This window comes from Eucyclogobius newberryi, unplaced genomic scaffold (assembly GCF_026437365.1).
Source record: "Eucyclogobius newberryi isolate DKJ021-1_F unplaced genomic scaffold, fEucNew1.0.hap1 SCAF_130, whole genome shotgun sequence".
Classification (NCBI taxonomy): domain Eukaryota; kingdom Metazoa; phylum Chordata; class Actinopteri; order Gobiiformes; family Gobiidae; genus Eucyclogobius; species Eucyclogobius newberryi.
In genome coordinates, this window is record NW_027315758.1 from 251486 (window position 1) to 269396 (window position 17911).

The following is a 17911-nucleotide window of genomic DNA, read 5'->3' on the forward strand; positions in this document are numbered from 1 at the left end:
GAGGCTGAAGGGGACTGGCTCAGAGCCCCTGGCACAGGGGCTAAGCACAGCCATCATCCTTCAAGCCGCGCGTCCTTCAGTGCGGGGGTGAGTGACAGAGGGCCTGGACTGTTGTTCCACCGGACGCGTTGAGGCTGAAGTGGACTGGTGCAGAGCCCCTGTGCCAGGGGCTAAGCGCAGCCATCATCCTCCAAGCCGCGCGTCCTTCTGCGCAGGGGTGAGTGACAGTGGACCCGGACTGTGTTCCCACCGGACGCGTTGAGGCTGAAGGGGACTGGCTCAGAGCCCCTGGCACAGGGGCTAAGCACAGCCATCATCCTTCAAGCCGCGCGTCCTTCAGTGCGGGGGTGAGTGACAGAGGGCCTGGACTGTTGTTCCACCGGACGCGTTGAGGCTGAAGGGGACTGGTGCAGAGCCCCTGTGCCAGGGGCTAAGCGCAGCCATCATCCTCCAAGCCGCGCGTCCTTCTGCGCAGGGGTGAGTGACAATGGACCCGGACTGTGTTCCCACCGGACGCGTTGAGGCTGAAGGGGACTGGCTCAGAGCCCCTGGCACAGGGGCTAAGCGCAGCCATCATCCTCCAAGCCGCGCGTCCTTCAGTGCGGGGGTGAGTGACAGTGGGCCTGGACTGTTGTTCCACCGGACGCGTTGAGGCTGAAGGGGACTGGTGCAGAGCCCCTGTGCCAGGGGCTAAGCGCAGCCATCATCCTCCAAGCCGCGCGTCCTTCTGCGCAGGGGTGAGTGACAGTGGACCCGGACTGTGTTCCCACCGGACGCGTTGAGGCTGAAGGGGACTGGCTCAGAGCCCCTGGCACAGGGGCTAAGCACAGCCATCATCCTTCAAGCCGCGCGTCCTTCAGTGCGGGGGTGAGTGACAGAGGGCCTGGACTGTTGTTCCACCGGACGCGTTGAGGCTGAAGGGGACTGGTGCAGAGCCCCTGTGCCAGGGGCTAAGCGCAGCCATCATCCTCCAAGCCACGCGTCCTTCTGCGCAGGGGTGAGTGACAATGGACCCGGACTGTGTTCCCACCGGACGCGTTGAGGCTGAAGGGGACTGGCTCAGAGCCCCTGGCACAGGGGCTAAGCGCAGCCATCATCCTTCAAGCCGCGCGTCCTTCAGTGCGGGGGTGAGTGACGGTCCCATCTCCGGAGACAAGGGGCCAGGCGCGGGGGAAGCCAGTCAGACTGAAGCCCCGCGCCTGGTGGGACCTCTGTCTCGGCCTCGCTTCCAACGTGTCCGGCGTGAGGTTAGCCGGAGCAAACCACAGCCGCAAAATGTAAACAAACCCGCAGTGCGCAGGAGCCTTCGAAGCTGGATAAAACCAGAACGGGGCCCTACGATGGCGGGTCTTGAGTGCCAATAGACCAAGCTCCTTGTCTGGTATACATAGAACCATGATTTGTACCATTTTCATGGTTGATTCATTGATGATCCCTGCTCCGCCTCACGCGAGTTGGACGGCTGGGTGCCTTTTATCCATGAGGCACTGCACTGCCTCCGGCAGCCGAGTTCGGGGCCCGGTGAGGGCTCCAGGCTCCAGGGGCTCCGACCCGGAGCCTCCGACCCGCAGAAGGTGCTCCCTGGCCGGGCAAAGTCTGGCCGTGTGCGGGGTGGATGGCCCTGGGTCTGGGCGGCGCTAAGATCACGGAGCGGGTCACCTCCGCGTACAGCCCGTGGTCAGCGTGACACCGTGCTCTGCCCCGAGCAATCAGAGCAAACAGGAAGCTTCTGGAAGTGCCCGGGAGTCTGGTAAAATCAAGCCGAAAATAGACCCTCTCATGCCGGGTCTGAGCGGCGCTTAGAGCCCGGAGGAGCGCGGAGCGCGGGGCTCCATTCAGAGCCTCCGTGATCCGCCTTACAACCAGCTCTCACCTCCGCGTACAGCCCGTGGTCAGCGTGACACCGTGCTCTGCCCCGAGCAATCAGAGCAAACAGGAAGCTTCTGGAAGTGCCCGGGAGTCTGGTAAAATCAAGCCGAAAATAGACCCTCTCATGCCGGGTCTGAGCGGCGCTTAGAGCCCGGAGGAGCGCGGAGCGCGGGGCTCCATTCAGAGCCTCCGTGATCCGCCTTACAACCAGCTCTCACCTCCGCGTACAGCCCGTGGTCAGCGTGACACCGTGCTCTGCCCCGAGCAATCAGAGCAAACAGGAAGCTTCTGGAAGTGCCCGGGAGTCTGGTAAAATCAAGCCGAAAATAGACCCTCTCATGCCGGGTCTGAGCGGCGCTTAGAGCCCGGAGGAGCGCGGAGCGCCGGGCTCCATTCAGAGCCTCCGTGATCCGCCTTACAACCAGCTCTCACCTCCGCGTACAGCCCGTGGTCAGCGTGACACCGTGCTCTGCCCCGAGCAATCAGAGCAAACAGGAAGCTTCTGGAAGTGCCCGGGAGTCTGGTAAAATCAAGCCGAAAATAGACCCTCTCATGCCGGGTCTGAGCGGCGCTTAGAGCCCGGAGGAGCGCGGAGCGCGGGGCTCCATTCAGAGCCTCCGTGATCCGCCTTACAACCAGCTCTCACCTCCGCGTACAGCCCGTGGTCAGCGTGACACCGTGCTCTGCCCCGAGCAATCAGAGCAAACAGGAAGCTTCTGGAAGTGCCCGGGAGTCTGGTAAAATCAAGCCGAAAATAGACCCTCTCATGCCGGGTCTTAGCGGCGCTTAGAGCCCGGAGGAGCGCGGAGCGCGGGGCTCCATTCAGAGCCTCCGTGATCCGACAATCACCTCCGCACCTCCGAACCATGACTTGACATTACGGCTGTGAAGGAGCCTTGGAAGCTGGATAAAACCAGAACGGGGCCCATCGATCGCGGTTCTCGTGTGCCCGTCAAACGAGCTCCTTGCCCGGTAGCCGCACAACCAGGAAATGTACCTGTTTCGATTGCGAAAAACGTCATTCTCAAAAACCGCCCGCCCCTCCCTCCCAGCATTACCATTTTGCACATTCCGCGTGAGAGCAGCGTAAGAATTTCTCGGGAGCAGCGTGATTTAGCCCGGGAATCTTGAGCTGAACGCTTATTCCCACGAGCCCAAAAAACGACTAAGTCCAACGGTATATAGTGTACTATTGCCGAAAAACGACAGAGTCACCATATGCCCTCAGGGGCATATGGTGCTATACTATGATGGTCAGATCACCTCCAGGCCCCAGGGGAGTGCTTTTCTTGGGGCAAACAGTGCACTGATGATGGGGGATTATTTCATTTTGCTCATTTTGGTGTTTTTTCACATTTTAACCCATTTTCACCCCTTTTGCTCACAACTTCATACTACGGCCCGGAAAAACGACAGAGTCCCTCGGGTATAGTGTACTATTGCCGAAAAACGACAGTCTTTTCAGACATAGTGTACTATTTCGGTTTTTACTCTAAGTCCCTCAGGGGCATATGGTGCTATACTCTGATGGTCAGATCACCTCCAGGCCCCAGGGGAGTGCTTTTCTGGGGGCAAACAGTGCACTGATGATGGGGGATTATTTCATTTTGCTCAATTTGGTGTTTTTTCACATTTTAACCCATTTTCACCCCTTTTGCTCACAACTTCATACTACGGCCCGGAAAAACGACAGAGTCCGTCGGGTATAGTGTACTATTGCCGAAAAACGACAGAGTCCCTCGGGTATAGTGTACTATTGCCGAAAAACGACAGAGTCCCTCGGGTATAGTGTACTATTGCCGAAAAACGACAGAGTCCCTCGGGTATAGTGTACTATTGCCGAAAAACGACAGAGTCCCTCGGGTATAGTGTACTATTGCCGAAAAACGACAGAGTCCCTCGGGTATAGTGTACTATTGCCGAAAAACGACAGAGTCCCTCGGGTATAGTGTACTATTGGCTGGAAGCTCGGTTTTTCCAGTCCAGCAGTGGTATATGGTACTATATTCTGGTGGTCAGATCACCTCCAGGCCCCAGGGGAGTGCTTTTCTGGGGGCAAACTGTGCACTGATGATGGGGGATTATTTCATTTTGCTCATTTTGGTGTTTTTTCACATTTTAACCCATTTTCACCCCTTTTGCTCACATCTTCAAACTCGGGCCCTGATTACAAGTTCTGACCAAATGATGACAAACACGGTATTTATTATGTATTTTTTTTCATTTTCTTTATTTTTCCAACTTATACATCCATCATTGGTGCCAGGCAGGTTGTGGAGAAAGCAGTGAAGAAAGGAGAGAGCCATCACAGAAAAGATGTCCATCCAGGGTCAAGGTACCCTGCACTTTTACATATCCAAATGACAGCATTTAAAGTTTTTTAGCGTATGGTATCTCTCGTTGCATGGAACCGCACAGAGGCCAACGCCACACTGACGGCACCTGTACTTTGTTTGCCGCCTGCCTTTGGTACGAGAGCGGTCAGAGCACACGGCGCAGTCTGGACGTCCCTCTGCTTGACAAAGCCAATGACGCTCTGTGAGTCTCTGTGGCATTTCACCCTCCGGTCTTGAGCGCCTTTCTTGTTTTTTGGAGTGATCAGCCAGTAATGCATCAATAATGTTCTGAATGTAAACCTTTAAAGGTTTGTGTGGGCCTGGAGTGGTTTTGGTGTATATGATGTGTGAGTTGACAATACTTATGCTTATAATGGCATTGAATATGCGATGATACCATTTCCGGGACCTGTGTGGAAAGAGGTATGTCTTCATCCTCTGGTCAGCAGTGTCCACTCCACCCATGTAGGCGTTGTACTGGTCGACACATACAGGTCTTTTGATGTCACGGAAGCCAGTGTCATCTGTCTTGGATCGGATCCTCCTCTGAACACAATCATTTCCATGGACTGTGGACAACATGGTGAGACGTTTAGTATCGTGCCAAGCACAAGCCAGGAGTTTTCCCTTTCTGCAAAAAACTGGGTCATCTCCTTTTTTCAGCTGTAAGACACTTTTACCAAGGCATTTTGGCATCCCCAACCTGGTAATCCTTACCGTCCCACACAGTCCAGTTTCCAAATCTGCTAATTCATTTGCAATTACAGGCGAGGTATAGTAACTGTCCATGTAAATATCGTGTCCTTTGCCCGTAAAGGGAGAAACCAACTCACGGACAACTGCGTGTGTTGCACTGATGTTGCTTGCATTATTTTTGTACTGTCCAGTGTGCATTGACCAGCGCAAAACATACCCTGAACAGCTTTCACTCAGGGAATACACTCTATAGCCATATTTGTCAGGTTTATTCGGAGAGTAACATTTTAGTGAAGATCTCCCCTTGAAAGCTATTGTCATTTCATCTAAAGAAAGCTCCTTGATTGGACTGTAAACTGCTGCAAATTTGGGAATAATCAAATCTATTATTGGGCGGACTTTGAACAGTTTATCGTGCCCGGGCTCGCCTGTTCTCACATAATCATTATTGTTGACAAAATGAAAGAACGAAAGAATGATTTCAAATCTGTTTCTTGACATTACATTTCCAAATCCAGGCGTTTGTGTAAGCCAAAATGTTCCCCAGTAATCCTCGATTTCAGGTTTCTCAACAAGGCCCATGGAGAGATGCAAAGCGAAGAAAGCTTTCATTTCGGTGACTGATACATCATACCACTCAAGAAATCTTGAATGTGGCTTCAGAATCATAGGTGCCATACACTGATGTGCATATCTATTTGTCTCATCAGTAATGAAAGTCCAAAACTGATCGGTCAGAAAGAGTGACAGAATATCAAATGGATTAGCATCCGTCAGATCCATCTCTCCTGTGTAGCCAACTGGGTCTTCAAAAGGTTTGATCCATGCCTCAAATACCTCGACCTCTCTCAGCATGTCCCAGCTCTCATCCACCGGGCAAGTTTTACTGCAGCCACTGGTTCCACTGGTTCCTCGCCTCCGTCTGTCCTTTGCACCTGTCCGTTGTTTCGAAGTCCCTTCATCTCCACTTGGAAATCCATCGTCACTCTCGGGGAGATAATACCCTTCAGAGTCAGAATCTGCTGTAAATTGCATGCCACGTGTACTTCCTCCAGCCATTTTTTTCCTTACCGGATCTGCCCTGGATCATACCTGGCTAATAAGAGGAAGTTGCACCGAACCGACCAATGACTGAAGTGATTCATTTTCTACTATTATTTCATTAATTTCCTTGTACGGTAAAGTTGCATTTCTGCGACTTTGGCGCTTAAAGGGTTAACAGTGCTTGATTTGTAAATATATAGGTACAGGAACACTTGTGGACTGGGTGATCAGGCCAAAAAAGTTACTGTAACACACAAAAAGTGACGCACATGTAAGTAAAGTAACAATGGGACAAACCTTTGTGTCCTAACCAGTCAAATTGGAATTTAAAAAAAAATCATGAATTGAATTGTCTTTCTGGTCACTGTTTCTGTTGTTTCTATTCTATCTGTTCTGTTTTTGTCCATTCTATCATTTAAGGCATTGTTACGGAAGGGGATGTAGCTCAGTGGTAGAGCGCATGCTTAGCATGTATGAGGTCCAGGGTTCAATTCCCTGCATCTCCAGGCGACACTGTAGTCTTTACTAATTGCCAGATTACACTGCAGTGAATTTTAGAGACCTTCACTGAAATATTTCAAAATCAGCACATGTGGTGATTCAGTGCAAGCTCCCTGTCCCGCATTACCTTTGAACCTTGCAGCACTTATAAAATTCAAACAATATTATTTCATCCATCCACACTACCTGCAGGAAGGTGAGACAAAGTGGCCCATTCAGGCAGCCTGGGCGACATTCCCAACTTCCTGTATAGGTATGTCTCGCCAAACCTGAGCTTAGAATGCTGTCTCCATGAATTCATGGAGAGTTAAATCTGGTAATGTAATTGCGCTAGTTTCAGAAAATAATGTGGATCATTTCCACTTTCTTAAACACAGTTTAAATGTGTATTGTTGTTGTGGCCGAGAGGTTAAGACTTGAAATCTATTGGGGTTTCCCCGCGCAAGTTCGATTCCTGTCAGCAACGTGTGTTTAGCAGTACAGATTTTGAGATTTCGTTCTATTCTATAAACCAGCATGTTTGGTGATGTTTAATTTCGGAGCCATTCTTTCAGAACGAGGGCATGTATGAAATCCTTGTTTCAATCCCCTGCATCTCCATTCAATATTCTGTTGATGGCACAAAGTGAAAAGTGTTGACTCCAGGTCTTGCTTGGAAAATAATCATGACAGTCAAGAGATGGTTATGTAGCTCAGTGTTAGAGCACAGTCTTTCGTAGCAAGATCCCAGTTCCACATTCCTTTAAAATTAGATTTCATATTTTGAAGCAATTTGAGTCTATTAGACGTATACAGCCCCATGGGCATTACGCACTGGCCTCTTGAACCAGGGATTGTGGGTTTGAGTCCCATGATCACAGCCAATCAGCAGAGTGGCGCAGCGGTAGCGTGCTGGGCCCATAACCCAGAGGTCGATGGATCGAAACCATCCTCTGCTAGAACTTTTTTACTTGCATTATTGCGATTGTCAATCCAAATTAACCAAGCTAGTCAGTAATGTGTTGGATGATGGAAGCCGATCTTCAGCGCAAGCTCCCAGTTCCACATTTGCTTTGAATCTAGCAGCACATTTCTTTTATCCATCCTATATTGTTATTTCTTTTTTGGGGAAAAGGATAGCTGAGTAGTGAAAGAAGATGTAGGTCAACAAAGACCCATGAATAGACATTTTGAAGCAATTTGAGTCTATTATGGGTACATAACCCCATAAGCAATATGCACAGGATACTAGCCTCCAAAATCCGGGATTGTGGATTTCAGGTCCATGGTCTAATAGGCTGAGCCACAAGGAAAATACTAATCACTAGACTTGTTGCACGTGGAATGGGCTTATATCTATTACATACAGAACTGTTCCTTAACTCTCAAGCATCAATGAGGCCTTCTTTATACGTCATAAGGCGCTGGTACAGCTAGCAGCCCGGTGTAAACGCTCTCTCTTTTTTTCTCACACTTATTGTGCTTTATCTCCTATATTTTGTAAATATAGTTAGTATATTTTTTCTATTTTACTGTAGGATAGGGACACGCGCTGGAATCGTTTTTAATTCAACTGTTTTTGACTTTATTCGGCTGGATTGAGTGTTTTCGTCGTGTCGTGGCGATGTGTCTTGGCTCTGAGTCCCCCGGCTCCGGCCCCGCCCCCCGGCCGGCGCCGTACCGCGTTTACACAAAGGAGGAACTAATGAAACTGTGGAGAACAGTCGTCTTACCCGGAGATCGTCACGTTATCCCGGCGGACATCCTAAGGAAAACGCAACGAAGCAGACGGGCTGGACGTAAACTCCGAGAGAAGAGAGGGACAAACAGGAAGTCGGTTCCCGCCGTAGTCATGGGTAACGTGAGGTCCCTTCAAAATAAAATGACGGAAATAGCGAGCCTCATGCGGTCCCAGAGGATTTATAGGGACAGCAGTGTCTTGATTTTCACAGAGACCTGGTTAACAGCAGAAATGCCAGACTCTATTGTAGGTTTGGACAATTTTCATCTGCTGCGGGCGGACAGAACTAGAGAATGCGGGAAGAAAAGATATATTATCTGCCCCGGGAGTTCTCACATGTGATTTTGATCGCAGTCTATGTGGCCCCGTCTGCCAATGCTCAATATGCTTGTGAAGCACTGCTCTCCTGCACTTGTAGGCTGCAAACACAGCACCCACAGGCTCTCTTCCTCGTCTCTGGTGACTTTAACCACGCTTCTCCCTCTTCTGTTCTACCATCATACACCCAGTATGTTACCTGCCCCACCAGAAACAATAGAACATTGGACTTGTTTTTCTAACCCGGGTTCAACTCCCGGTATGGGAATATCTAGTCTGTCCTGCTGGAACACTTGTGGCTGGATTATGTACAAGACTCGCTGTGGTTACGAGTACATTCAAGCTGGACGGAGGTGAAGAGAGGCATAGCAACATGGTATCGATTTGGGTGCAGCATGTGAAAATTTGTAATCAGCCTTTAGCTTTTCTATGCATCTATAGACTAGCAGGTTGGTTGGTGTTTCTTTTTGGAGCATTTCTAGACAAAGTGGGTCAGCGGTAGAGCGCATACTTTGCTTCATTTGGGATCAGTCATGTTTTCCAGCAATTCTAGACTGGACAAGCATATCTTGATTTTTTTTTATTGGTCTCACGCTTTCACTGTAATTTTCCAAAGATGCAGTATTGTGGTGGCCAGGTGGTCAAGCTGATGGGCAAGAAATCCATTGGCATTGCTTCATATTTCTTAGAACCCTGTTGGAAACATACCTTTCTCTTCCCCCTGACCAGCAAAGGATGCCACCTGCTTAACAGTGCTTGATTTGTAAATATATAGGTACAGGAACACTTGTGGACTGGGTGATCCGGCCAAAAAAGTTACTGTAACACACAAAAAGTGACGCACATGTAAGTAAAGTAACAATGGGACAAACCTTTGTGTCCTAACCAGTCAAATTGGAATTTAAAAAAAAAATCAAGAATTGAATTGTCTTTCTGGTCACTGTTTCTGTTGTTTCTATTCTATCTGTTCTGTTTTTGTCCATTCTATCATTTAAGGCATTGTTACGGAAGGGGATGTAGCTCAGTGGTAGAGCGCATGCTTAGCATGTATGAGGTCCAGGGTTCAATTCCCTGCATCTCCAGGCGACACTGTAGTCTTTGCTAATTGCCAGATTACACTGCAGTGAATTTTAGAGACCTTCACTGAAATATTTCAAAGTTATAATGAAAAGGACAATATCTGAAAAATCTATCTCAAAATTCAAAGAAATAATAGAGCCAATATTCAGTGACATGTCATGTGATCCTGCTGAGAACAGTTTTAGTCCCAGTTTAAGTGATCAATGTGTTGACTTGACCATGAATTCTCTGAAGTCTGCTCTTGACGTTGTCGCGCCGTTAAAACAGAAGGTCATTAGGCCAAAGCGCGCCTCCCCATGGTACAACCAAGAACTGCGTTCACATAAAAAAAAAGTTAGAAAGTTAGAGGGATTATTTCGTCGCTCTCACACCGAAGAATCCCTAAAAGCATGGAAAAGTTGCCTGCTGTCCTATAAGCAGGCTCTGCGTAAGGCCCAAACCAGATATTATTCAAATCTAATAGAAGTCAACAAAAGTAACACTAAATTCCTTTTCAGCACTGTAGCTAGGCTAACAAACTGTCACAGTGCAGTAGAGCCCTCAATCCCAGCTACACTTAGCTCTGATGATTTCCTCCTATGTTTTAATAATAAAATAAAAACAATCAGAGATAAATTAGATAAAATTACCCCCGCTATTAGCCCTGAACTAGCCCAAAATGTAAATCTAACGTCCCATATAAATCCAGCTGTAAACCTAGAAAGGTTCACAGCTGTTGATCAAGCAGAGATAACTTCAGCCATTATGTCCTCTAAAAGCTCAACTTGTGTCCTAGACCCCATTCCAAGCAGACTCCTCAAAGACATTCTTCCCCTAATTATAGACCCTATTCTTAATATAATAAATACTTCACTCGAAAGTGGCTATGTTCCACAGTCCTTCAAACATGCAGTCATTAAACCTCTTCTGAAAAAGCCTAATCTAGATCCCGACCTATTGGTAAACTACAGACCTATTTCAAATCTTCCCTTCGTCTCTAAAATCCTTGAAAAAGTTGTAGTAAAACAGCTTTGTCGCCACCTGCAGGACAATAACTTATTTGAAGTTTTCCAGTCAGGGTTCAGAGCCCACCACAGCAGGGTTCAGAGCCCACCACAGCACTGAAACTGCACTGTTTAAGTCACAAATGATTTGTTATTAGCCGCTGACGATGGACTGGTCTCAGTCCTGGTTCTGTTGGACCTCAGCGCAGCGTTTGACACCATTGACCACAACATTCTACTGCAGAGGTTAGAATGTGATGTAGGTGTTGGAGGAACAGCCCTCAGCTGGTTTAAATCCTATCTATCTGATAGGTTCCAATTTGTTAATGTAAACCAGAGCTCCTCACCTTGCTCTAAAGTAATTTACGGTGTGCCACAGGGTTCGGTACTCGGTCCAATTCTGTTTACTCTTTATATGCTGCCATTAGGCAACATTATCAGAAAGCATGACATTAACTTCCACTGCTATGCAGACGACACTCAGCTGTATTTATCAATGAAACCTGATCAGAGCGATCAAGTAGACAGACTTAGTACTTGTGTGAAGGAGATAAAAACCTGGATGACACTAAACTACCTGCTTCTTAACCCTGAAAAAACCGAGGTCATTGTGCTTGGCCCTAAGCATCTACAAGATGCGCTATCTGAGCAGATAGTCACACTGGACAATGTCAGTGTAGCCTCCAGTTCTACTGTAAGAAACCTTGGAGTCTTATTTGACCAGGAGCTCTCATTTAAAGCTCATATAAATCAAGCTTGTAAAACAGCCTATTTCCATTTGCGCAACATCGCCAAAATCAGAAGAATCCTGCCTAAAAGTGATGCCGAAAAACGTATCCATGCATTTGTAACGACTAGATTAGACTACTGTAACTCCCTGCTTGCAGCGTGTCCTAAAAGCTCCATAAAAAGCTTTCAACTGGTTCAAAATGCAGCAGCAAGATTACTAACAGGAACAAAAAGAAGAGAGCACATTACGCCAGTGCTGAAGTCTCTTCACTGGCTCCTTGTCGAGTTTAGAATCAAATTCAAAATTCTACTCTTGACCTACAAAGCCATAAATGACATGGCCCCATCCTACCTCAAAGATGCTATAGAACCATATCATCCAAACAGAGCTCTTCGCTCTCAGAATGCCGGCCTTCTGGTGGTGCCAAGAGTCTCTAAAAGTACTGTAGGAGGTAGCGCGTTTAGCTACCAAGCTCCTGTGTTATGGAATCAGCTCCCGACCCATGTTAAATATGCTGACACAGTCTCTTCATTTAAGTCCAGGCTTAAAACGTTCCTCTTCGAAATCGCTTATGGTCAGACTAGTTAGGAACAGAAACATAAACCCACAGCTTTAGCTACGCTGCCCTAGGAGTAACTATGCTGGGGGAAGTATGACAGCTTGAGCACTATCCTCTTCTTCTTCTGACTACTTATGCTATCAAACAATATTTATTTTTTGATTCCACTTGCAAACTGTTCACCGCCTTCTTTTTCTTTCTCTCACTCCTGAGGACCTGTGGACCCAGATGCCCCTCCCCTGGTGAAGTGGTCCCTGCCCTGTGTGGACGGTCCCTCATCTGCCTGAGGGGTGGGTCCAGCTCGCCCCCGACGGTCCCTCATCTGCCTGACGAGTGGGTCCAGCTCGCCTCCGACGGTCCCTCATCTGCCTGAAGAGTGGGTCCAGTTCGCCTCAGTCGGTCCCTCAGCTGCCTGAAGAGTGGGTCCAGTTCGCCTCAGTCGGTCCCTCATCTGCCTGAAGAGTGGGTCCAGTTCGCCTCAGTCGGTCCCTCATCTGCCTGAAGAGTGGGTCCAGTTCGCCTCAGTCGGTCCCTCATCTGCCTGAAGAGTGGGTCCAGTTTGCCTCAGTCGGTCCCTCATCTGCCTGAAGAGTGGGTCCAGCTCCTGTCTCCCTCGTGTCCGTCTGTCCGTCTGTGAGAGTCGGATCTCTCCTTCACTGGAACTCCTCCAAGTTTCTACGCTTTTTTTCCAAAGAGGTTTTTTTTGTAGTTTTTCCTGGCCGAGAAGGAGAGTCTAAGGACAGAGGACCCTGGGACATCGTCCCTCGCCACCACAGACATTGTCTGACTCCCTCGCCACCACAGACATTGTCTGACTTCATCGCCACCACAGACATTGTTGATTCATTTCTCCCTGTGGCCCTCAGAGGCAACTGTTGTTGTGATTTTGGGCCTTACAAAAATAAATTGATTTGATTTGATGTAGTGGAACTCAGACTTGTGGTGATCTCTTGGACACTTTTGTCAGCCACAAATGCAAAATGGGTTAACTCCAGTTGTCTAGCTGGCTGCGTGCTTGTTATCTGCAAATAATGGTATTTTTAATGTTCTGAACTGAGTCTTGCAAAGAAGACTGCAAACTCATTGCACCTGGAAAAATACAGAAACCATCAGACAAAGTAACATTTACCACACTGTAATTTGAAATATTAACCCGCTTTGTCATTAGCTCTTTGGCGCTTAAAGGGTTAACAGTGCTTGATTTGTAAATATATAGGTACAGGAACACTTGTGGACTGGGTGATCAGGCCAAAAAAGTTACTGTAACACACAAAAAGTGACGCACATGTAAGTAAAGTAACAATGGGACAAACCTTTGTGTCCTAACCAGTCAAATTGGAATTTAAAAAAAAATCAAGAATTGAATTGTCTTTCTGGTCACTGTTTCTGTTGTTTCTATTCTATCTGTTCTGTTTTTGTCCATTCTATCATTTAAGGCATTGTTACGGAAGGGGATGTAGCTCAGTGGTAGAGCGCATGCTTAGCATGTATGAGGTCCAGGGTTCAATTCCCTGCATCTCCAGGCGACACTGTAGTCTTTGCCAGATTACACTGCAGTGAATTTTAGAGACCTTCACTGAAATATTTCAAAATCAGCACATGTGGTGATTCAGTGCAAGCTCCCTGTCCCGCATTACCTTTGAACCTTGCAGCACTTATAAAATTCAAACAATATTATTTCATCCATCCACACTACCTGCAGGAAGGTGAGACAAAGTGGCCCATTCAGGCAGCCTGGGCGACATTCCCAACTTCCAGTATAGGTATGTCTCGCCAAACCTGAGCTTAGAATGCTGTCTCCATGAATTCATGGAGAGTTAAATCTGGTAATGTAATTGCGCTAGTTTCAGAAAATAATGTGGATCATGAACTCTGGCAAAAATGATCAGAATGAAAAATACTCACACACAAAAAAAGTACCCATACAAAAATATTCAATTCAAGTGGGGGCGAAGCTAAAACTACAATCCGACTATGAAGCACTTTCTGTGAATTGCAGACAGACAGTGGCTCTGGTTGAGGTCTAATTGGAAATAAAACTTGGAACAAGAGTCATGATTGCTGCAGTACAATTCCTATTTTTAACAAGACAACCCAAATGAGGAACATGAAGAAGCACAAGTGGTGACAATAAAATGGTTCATTTATTTGCCTGTGCTGACAACGCAATGGATCCTCTTCACGTGTCTTCATGGCTGCCTCTGGGCTGTTGTGCTGGCTAAGGTGAGAGAATGGCCAATGTATGTACTGTATGCCATTGCCATATGATGCGTCCATCAGTCGGTAGAGCATCAGACTTTTAATCTGAGGGTCCAGGGTTCAAGTCCCTGTTCAGGTGACTCTTCATGTGTGGTTGAAGAACTGTAAAATTTGATGTGGAAAAAGGTCTTTCCAAGTTTCTTTACAAATGCTTATCTTGTATATCTCCCAAGATTTTTAGTCTCTTTACAGTTATTAAACCAACTTTTAATAACTCCTGCCGACTTGTTGACAGAATTTGGGGTGGAATGACGCAACAATCTTCACATTGTCCCCCTACGTAAAAAACACCCTTGAACGTGTGTTTTAAATCATATCAGATTGATTACCAACCCACCTCAAAGTTACCTTGAGAGATTGTGCACACGCATTTCCATTGGCATTAAGCAAATATCAAATGCTTGGGGTGTATAAGTAGGTTCCTGTTTAAGACATGAACCCACCAGCTGTCCTTACCAAAATAACTCATTTGGCAGAGCGATAGACTGAAGATCTAGAAGTCCCTGGTTCATCCCCAGATTTCTGCATGTGAACATAGAAAGCGCATTTCTTTAAACCTTGTTGAAAGAATTAGAGGACTGAATGAAAGATACAAGATGATAGGTACGCTGTAGCTATTGAACACAATATGAGCTCAACAGATGAAGCTTTTATTTCACTATGCAAGAGGGGCACAGTAAAGTCATGGAGCTTTAAAGCACCAACAGCATGCTCAAAGTCAATGAGAGTTTGCATGAAACACACAGCTGGTTTCACTGGGGATCGAACCCAGGACCTTCTGCGTGTAAAGCAGATGTGATGACCTCTACACAATGAAACCACAGAGCATGTGCCTGCATCCTACAGGGCTGCTCTCTTTGATTTGCCCTGTTGAGTAAATCTACTATTTGTTTTGCAAGTCCTTTGTGTAACTGTCTTTCACATAGCTCAAATTGGAGCTACATTATAAAGGTGCAGAACTACACGGACATTGATCAAGACTAGGTAATCAGGATCTACTTTTATTTATTAGCCAAAATATGAAAATCATAAGCAATTTTACAAATAATTGCACTATTAAATGCACACAGACATAGCACATGAGGGCAAGGGTAGACACGACTTGGATCAAAATGTTACCTTAGCAAAAAGTAGCTGTATAGAAATGAACTCTGGCAAAAATGATCAGAATGAAAAATACTCACACACAAAGAAAGTACCCATACAAAAATATTCAATTCAAGTGGGGGCGAAGCTAAAACTACAATCCAACTATGAAGCACTTTCTGTGAATTGCAGACAGACAGTGGCTCTGGTTGAGGTCTAATTGGAAATAAAACTTGGAACAAGAGTCATGATTGCTGCAGTACAATTCCTACTTTTGACAAGACAAACAAAATGAGGAACATGAAGAAGCACAAGTGGTGACAATAAAATGGTTCATTTATTTGCCTGTGCTGACAACGCAATGGATCCTCTTCACGTGTCTTTATGGCTGCCTCTGGGCTGTTGTGCTGGCTAAGGTGAGTGAATGGCCAATGTATGTGCTGTATGCCATTGCCATATGATGCGTCCATCAGTCGGTAGAGCATCAGACTTTTAATCTGAGGGTCCAGGGTTCAAGTCCCTGTTCAGGTGACTCTTCATGTGTGGTTGAAGAACTGTAAAATTTGATGTGGAAAAAGGTCTTTCCAAGTTTCTTTACAAATGCTTATCTTGTATATCTCCCAAGATTTTTAGTCTCTTTACAGTTATTAAACCAACTTTTAATAACTCCTGCCGACTTGTTGACAGAATTTGGGGTGGAATGACGCAACAATCTTCACATTGTCCCCCTACGTAAAAAACACCCTTGAACGTGTGTTTTAAATCATATCAGATTGATTACCAACCCACCTCAAAGTTACCTAAAGAGATTGTGCACACGCATTTCCATTGGCATTCAGCAAATATCAAATGCTTGGGGTGTATAAGTAGGTTCCTGTTTAAGACATGAACCCACCAGCTGTCCTTACCAAAATAACTCATTTGGCAGAGCGATAGACTGAAGATCTAGAAGTCCCTGGTTCATCCCCAGATTTCTGCATGTGAACATAGAAAGTGCATTTATTTAAACCTTGTTGAAAGAATTAGAGGACTGAATGAAAGATACAAGATGATAGGTAAGCTGTAGCAATTGAACACAATATGAGCTCAACAGATGAAGCTTTTATTTCAGTAAGCAAGAGGGGCACAGTAAAGTCATGGAGCTTTAAAGCACCAACAGCATGCTCAAAGTCAATGAGAGTTTGCATGAAACACACAGCTGGTTTCACTGGGGATCGAACCCAGGACCTTCTGCCTGTAAAGCAGATGTGATGACCTCTACACAATGAAACCACAGAGCATGTGCCTGCATCCTACATGGCTTCTCTCTTTGATTTGCCCTGTTGAGTAAATCTACTATTTGTTTTGCAAGTCCTTTGTGTAACTGTCTTTCACATAGCTCAAATTGGAGCTACATTATAAAGGTGCAGAACTACACAAACATTGATCAAGACTAGGTAATCAGGATCTACTTTTATTTATAAGCCAAAATATGAAAATCATAAGCAATTTTACAAATAATTGCACTATTAAATGCACACAGACATAGCACATGAGGGCAAGGGTAGACACAACTTGGATCAAAATGTTACCTTAGCAAAAAGTAGCTGTATAGAAATGAACTCTGGCAAAAATGATCAGAATGAAAAATACTCACACACAAAGAAAGTACCCATACAAAAATATTCAATTCAGTTGGGGTGAAGCTAAAACTACAATCCAACTATGAAGCACTTTCTGTGAAATGCAGACAGACAGTGGCTATGGTTGAGGTCTAATTGGAAATAAAACTTGGAACAAGAGTCATGATTGCTGCAGTACAATTCCTATTTTTGACAAGACAACCCAAATGAGGAACATGAAGAAGCACAAGTGGTGACAATAAAATGGTTCATTTATTTGCCTGTGCTGACAACGCAATGGATCCTCTTCACGTGTCTTCATGGCTGCCTCTGGGCTGTTGTGCTGGCTAAGGTGAGTGAATGGCCAATGTATGTACTGTATGCCATTGCCATATGATGCGTCCATCAGTCGGTAGAGCATCAGACTTTTAATCTGAGGGTCCAGGGTTCAAGTCCCTGTTCAGGTGACTCTTCATGTGTGGTTGAAGAACTGTAAAATTTGATGTGGAAAAAAGGTCTTTCCAAGTTTCTTTACAAATGCTTATCTTGTATATCTCCCAAGATTTTTCGTCTCTTTACAGTTATTAAACCAACTTTTAATAACTCCTGCCGAACATTAACCCGCTTTGTCATTAGCAGGTCCAGAGTGTGCCCTTTGCCCTTGGTGGGGCCCCTCAGGTGCTGAGTAAGACCAAAGCTTCTGAGGACAGCGCCAAACTCTTTAGAAGAAGACGAGGTTGAGCGGGGCGTGAAGGAAGGAAGGAACAGTCACTCACGTACGGGAAACTCCTACCAAGCAGTGGCCAGCCTATAGCACACTGGGATTCTGTGGTAATTGAACCAAGTTTAGCAGTTCCTTTCATCAGTTAATAACAAAAGCAGGCTTTCCTATTTACCAATGTAGATAACAGGGGTTACAACAGTAACTCTGGTGGGTCTCGAACTCACAGCCTTTGAATGCCTTTGCAACTTTTGTCTGATTCCCCTTTTTCACAAAAGCAAAACAGTCATCTGAAAACGGTCTACATCAATCAATCAATCAATCAATCAATCAATCATTCCTTACCATCAAACTGAGAAACAAGGAGTGAAAAGAGTGCATTTACTCTGTTTATTCAGGGATACTTTT

The 17911-nt window shown here is 46.1% G+C and overlaps 6 non-coding genes across 6 annotated transcripts; 4 read left to right on the top strand and 2 right to left on the bottom strand.

Moving 5' to 3' along the window:
• The first annotated feature begins 6379 nt into the window (after positions 1-6379).
• On the top strand, positions 6380-6451 carry trnaa-agc (transfer RNA alanine (anticodon AGC)). The gene has a single exon. It is a non-coding gene; the product is annotated as a tRNA-Ala (tRNA).
• An 861-nt stretch (positions 6452-7312) lies between these two features.
• Positions 7313-7384, top strand: trnam-cau (transfer RNA methionine (anticodon CAU)). The gene has a single exon. It is a non-coding gene; the product is annotated as a tRNA-Met (tRNA).
• Positions 7385-9494: 2110 nt separating this feature from the next.
• Positions 9495-9566, top strand: trnaa-agc (transfer RNA alanine (anticodon AGC)). Its single transcript has one exon. It is a non-coding gene; the product is annotated as a tRNA-Ala (tRNA).
• Positions 9567-13286: 3720 nt separating this feature from the next.
• trnaa-agc (transfer RNA alanine (anticodon AGC)) lies at positions 13287-13358 on the top strand. Its single transcript has one exon. It is a non-coding gene; the product is annotated as a tRNA-Ala (tRNA).
• A 1484-nt stretch (positions 13359-14842) lies between these two features.
• trnav-uac (transfer RNA valine (anticodon UAC)) lies at positions 14843-14915 on the bottom strand. The gene has a single exon. It is a non-coding gene; the product is annotated as a tRNA-Val (tRNA).
• Positions 14916-16380: 1465 nt separating this feature from the next.
• trnav-uac (transfer RNA valine (anticodon UAC)) lies at positions 16381-16453 on the bottom strand. Its single transcript has one exon. It is a non-coding gene; the product is annotated as a tRNA-Val (tRNA).
• Between the last annotated feature and the right edge of the window lie 1458 nt (positions 16454-17911).